General features: G+C 39.7%; 1 long non-coding RNA gene across 1 annotated transcript; it reads left to right on the top strand.

Annotated features, from left to right (window-relative positions):
* The first annotated feature begins 547 nt into the window (after positions 1–547).
* LOC115151116 (uncharacterized) lies at positions 548–3,804 on the top strand. Its single transcript, XR_003867217.1, has 3 exons — positions 548–738; positions 1,162–1,221; positions 3,726–3,804. It is a non-coding gene; the product is annotated as an uncharacterized LOC115151116 (long non-coding RNA).
* The last annotated feature ends 1,746 nt before the right edge of the window (positions 3,805–5,550 follow it).

The raw sequence follows: 5,550 nt of genomic DNA, 5'->3' as shown, positions 1-5,550 counted from the left end.
GTTGCTTTGTTCTGAACACCTCCTTTCATTAAAGCCAGGGCTCGCTTTCCTCTCCGGCAACTGAGTTGCCACCACTAAAATTAGAGGTGTAATTTGGCCTGAAATTATTGTTTGTCATTGCTGTGGAATTGACACCCACATGAAAAGTAATACAACATTCACAAAAGTAGAAGTGAGCTCATTTGTCCTGGACATTGCCCTTGTTGGTATCTGTGGCATTATTGATTTACTAAAAAGCTGTGGGCTTCTATTCATAAAGGGAAGCTTATTCATTGTGTAATCACATAGTGCCACATGCTCTAGTCTAACCCATTTATTAAGCCAGAGGAGTGATTTAACTTCTTAAAAGTCAACTGCCCCTTAGAACCTCTTCTCTGGTTTTAAACAGCCTATGTGGCATCGATATGAGTCAGAAACATTAATTATTGTGTCAACATTGACTACAAAGTGTAAATAAGGTAATTTTGGTCATAAAGTCAGTCTCGTCCAAAACAGTTTTGTAAATGAGTTTGTCACAATTTACTGGAGGGTTGTGTATGGATTACTTATGTGCTCTTTTGCCAATGATGCCCAATTGCCCAGAGACAACACGCCGTGGTCCTCCCCCAGCTGCCATGTGGACATTTGTTGTCAAGAATGTATTTGGGTGCAACGCAAGCACCTTCAGCTCAGCAAGTAGGACAATACATGCGACACGGTCACTTCTGCTTCCTGTCTATCGTCAAACCACTGGTGTTGGTGAGTACGTTAGCCAAGTAGATAGCTGTTACTTTTGGTTATACAACATTATTTGATAATGCTAGCGAGCCAGGTTAGCTATGATACCACAGATGAAAGGGGAATGATACTAGTGTAGCATGTCATAGGAAGCTGTGCATAGCTCATGTTAACTAGCTACCTTGCTAACAACAGCTAACTGTAACCCATTGGCACTTGGATACTAGCTTGCTAGCTAATCATAGGATGTAGCCAGCTTGCTTTCAATAATGTTTAAACTCGAACTGGCTAGCTACCGTTAACTAGCTATTGTTAGCTAATGCACTTCTGTTCATCGTGCTGTAACGTGCAATTGACCTTATTTTAGCACCCAAAAAACATAATACTTCCAGGTCAACTGTAATATGAATACCACTGTAAAGCACAATTTCTCCACCTTTCCAGCAAAATCAATGACAAGACCTTCATGATGCCCGCCTCTGCATGATTGAAGAAGGCAATGAGGTCTGTCGGGTCTTTTTTTTCAATTGCGGGTGGGGATAGGGGTGCATGGTAGGTAAAGGGGGAGATAAGCCATGTGGGGAAACTGCTTTTTTAACCCGATCTGTCCAACTGATCACCTCTAAAATCTAAATAACACACTATAAAGAGTTTATAATACGTGTCATTACATACCTATTTGAAGGCTTGTGTAAAATTTGTATCGGGTTTTTAGGGCACCGCTAAAGTTATCTTCAGAAGTAAATAGCAGCTGTCGCGGCTTTTGAGAGTCATGATGGCTTGCAGTGGTGACGCAAAAAATGAATGCATTCAGTTGTACAATTGACTAGGTATCCCCCCTTACCCTGTCCCTTTCTTGTTTTTAATCTGCGAAAGAAGCACTACACCTGGTGGAGAGAGGCTGTACGACACAGAATTAGTTGCATCATGCATGCTGTACGTTACGTCATGACACGACACAATTTAACGTACAGCATCAGAGGGGTCAGTTTTTAAACTTTTCTCCAATAATATCGGGCCATTACCATGTCAATAAACGCTTGAATAGAAACGTAGTTCACACCCCAGATTTTGATGCTAACACAGTCGCTACAGTCCCATTCGTTTTTATAGCAGCCTCGTTTGAATGCCGCGGTTGCGCAAATTTGTACGGAATGGGGTTAGTCAACAGTAACCAACTAATTTCAACTCGGACAAAGATATTATAACTAACCTGGATTTGCAAGTTAGGAAGCTAGCTAGCTAGTATTCAGGGGCTTCGTCTGCTAACCCAAAACAACATGCCTCTTTTCATAAAAGTTTATTGTGTATTTTCTAGGGCAAAAATAAATAAAGGATGGTACTTGTCTACTTCAAATATAGCTATGGCTCATATCAGCAAGCATTCTTATCTGCACTATCTGCTATAGATTCTAAGAAATCATTAGGCGCTGACAATCGTGATCCATATTTACTCAAGTGTGCGGCACCTATCATCGCTAGTGCAGTGACACATCTTTAATCAAACATTAGTTGTAGGAAAGATTCCTAAAGCTTGGAAAACAGCTTTTCTTTTACCACTCCTCAAGGGAGGTGATGGTAGTGAATTGGATAATTATTGGCCCATTTCTAAGCTCTCCTGTTTGACTAAAATTCTACAGTCATTGGTGAATAGGCAACTACAATCATTTTTAACTGTTAACAATACTCTTTCTAGCAATCAATCTGGCTTCACTAGGGCTACTGTACTTGTTGTAAATTATATTACTAATGCCCTAGATAATAGAAAGTACTGTGCCGCCTTGTTCATAGATTTGTCTAAAGCTTTTGACACTGAAGACCATGCGATACTTTTGGGTAAGCTGGCTTTAATAGGACTGGGATTGGATGCCTGTCGTTGGTTTCACAACTATCTAAAGGATAGAAGTCGGGCTGTTAGAGTCGACGGCCGGAACCATTGGTTGGCTCTCAAATTAATCAGGTCTCTGCATATAAATACTTAGGGGGTTTCTTAGATGATAAACTGTCTTTAAAATGCACAGTGACGAACTATGTAAACGGCTAAAAATGAAGCTAAGCTTCCTCTATAGAAACAGGACATGTTTGTCCTCTACAAATAGAAGAAAAATTGTGCAAGCTACTTTTATTTCTGTTATAGATTATGGGGATATTATCTACATGCATGCTACGGCATCAACACATATCGCTGGATGCTACTTATCATTGCGCACTTAAGTTAATTACAGGTGCTAGCTACAGAACTCACCACTATGTTTTATATCAAAATGTGGGTTGGACTTCGCTGTCCATGAGATGAGAACAACATGCTCTCGTGTTTGTCTATAAAGCACTTCTGAATAAACAACCTTCTTATTTATCATCACTCATCAACATTAGAATTAGAATTCCTAAAACCAGGTCTCAAGCATGGATTACACTTGAAGCCCATGCGATCTCCACAGACTTGGGTATGGCTGCCTTTTCCTGTTACGCTCCTTGCTTATGGAATAGTCTGCAGACTACACTTAAACTTGAGACTCTTGTCCCCCTTGCCCATTTTAAACATTTATTGGAGGATTTTTATTTTGGTGTTGCTTGTAACTGCTTCGGGTAATGCAAGTTCTTGTGCTGTTAGGGGAATAACCTGTGTGTAAATGTAACAATCTGCTGCTGTATTTCTTTGTTTTATCTGTGATCGTTTTGTTTGTCTTGTGTAGTTTCATAATCATTGTACCTAAACTGTATGTGTAAACATGTATACATAGGGCCCAGCTGTAAAAGAGACCTTGGTCTCAGTCTGTGTTCCTTGTTGAAATAAAGGTATAATAATTCAGCAAGGTACACAGCTGGTTGCATAGTAACGGCGTCAGCGTCACTGGCCTGAATCTATTCTGTAGTTACTGTCCCTCTATTAGCATATAAATTACTTTCAAACCAGAGAAAGTCATTTTTCTCTATATATGTTTGAGTGATTTATATTTTATTTCATTCACATGCAACGTACAAAATCTGGTGGATTTTTTGTTCAGCAGCATTGTGGGAACCCCCCTACCATATCAGGAGCTGTTACAGAGGGCTGAGGCAGTGGCCAGACACCCCACTTCAGATTAATGGAGGACACTTGAATCAGGTTGGTCACATTTGATCTGGTCAATGGTCAACATACTATGTCCTGGAATTCATCTAACCACCATTGACAATGTAATCAGAGTTTTAAATGTATTTATTTTCCTCACCAATCTACACACAATACCCATTATGACAGAGTGAAAACATGTGTGTAGAGGTTTTTGCAGAAAGCTCATAGAGACTTACCTAGAAAGATATACAGAATTATCAAATTTACATAAGTATTCACCACACCCCTGAGTCAATACATTGTAGAAACACCTTTGGTAGTGATTACAGAAGTGAGTCTTTCTAGGTAAGTCTCTATGAGCTTTCCGCACCTGGATTGTGCAACATTTGCCCATTATTCTTTTCAAAATTCTTCAAGCTCTGTCAAATTGATTGTTGATCATTGCGAGACAACTATTTGCAGGTCTTGCCACAGATTTTCAAGTAGATTTAAGTGAAAACTGTAACTCAGCAACTCAGGAACATTCACTGTCTTCTTGTTAACCTCCCTGGGCAAGGTGGGATGTTTGCCTCTCTAGGGTATGTGGGACGAAATCGTCCCACCTACTCAACAGCCAGTGGAATCGTGTGGCGCGAAATACAAATACCTCATAAATGCTATAACTTCAGTTTCTCAAACATATGACTATTTTACACCATTTTAAAGACAAGACTCTCGTTAATCTAACCACACTGTCCGATTTCAAAAAGGCTTTACAGCGAAAGCAAAACATTAGATTATGTCAGGAGAGAACCCTGCCAAAAATAATCACACAGCCATTTTCAAAGCATACATATATGTCTCAAAAAAACAAAACCACAGCTAAATGCAGCACTAACCTTTGATGATCTTCATCAGATGACACTTCTAGGACATTATGTTATACAATACATGCATGTTTTGTTCAATCAAGTTCATATTTATATCAAAAACCATCTTTTTACATTAGCATGTGATGTTCAGAACTAGCATACCCACCGCAAACTTCGGGGGAATTTACTAAATTACTCACGATAAACGTTTACAAAATACATAACAATTATTTAAGAATTATAGATACAGACCTCCTTTATGCAATCGCGGTGTCAGATTTTAAAATACCTTCTCGGCGAAAGCACATTTTGCAATATTCTGAGTAGATAGCCCGGCCATCACGGCTAGCTAATTTGACACCCACCAAGTTTGGCCCTCACCAAATTCAGATTTACTATAAGAAAAATTGGATTACTGGAGCGCTCCTGCACCTTCCCAGGTAGGCGTGGACAGAGAGGCACATCCATCACTCCTGTGTTATTGCTAAATTGTTATTATTTTGCCACTATGGTCTATTTATTGCCTTACCTCCCTAACCTTACTACATTTCCACACACCGTACATAGATTTGTCTATTGTGTTTTTGACTGTACGTTTGTTTATCCCATGTGTAACTCTGTGTTGTTTTTGTCGCACTGCTTTGCTTTATCTTGGCCAGGTCGCAGTTGTAAATGAGAACTTGTTCTCAACTTAAATAAAGGTGAAATAAAAAAGAATGAAAGACCACCTTCAGCATCAGCACCGGGCACTATGAATACAGGGTAATGCCCTACAGACTTACAAAGGCACCCTCGACGTTTCAATCCTTCATTAACGAGGTGTTTAGAGACATGTTGGGTCGCTGTGTAGTGGTGTACATGGACGACATCTTGGTGTACTCCACTACACGCAAGCAACATATCTCTCATGTCAGGTCCGTTTTG

Source organism: Salmo trutta, chromosome 16 (genome assembly GCF_901001165.1).
Source record: "Salmo trutta chromosome 16, fSalTru1.1, whole genome shotgun sequence".
Classification (NCBI taxonomy): domain Eukaryota; kingdom Metazoa; phylum Chordata; class Actinopteri; order Salmoniformes; family Salmonidae; genus Salmo; species Salmo trutta.
Note: the sequence above shows the minus strand (reverse complement) of the source record. Positions and strands in the feature narration are given on the sequence as shown.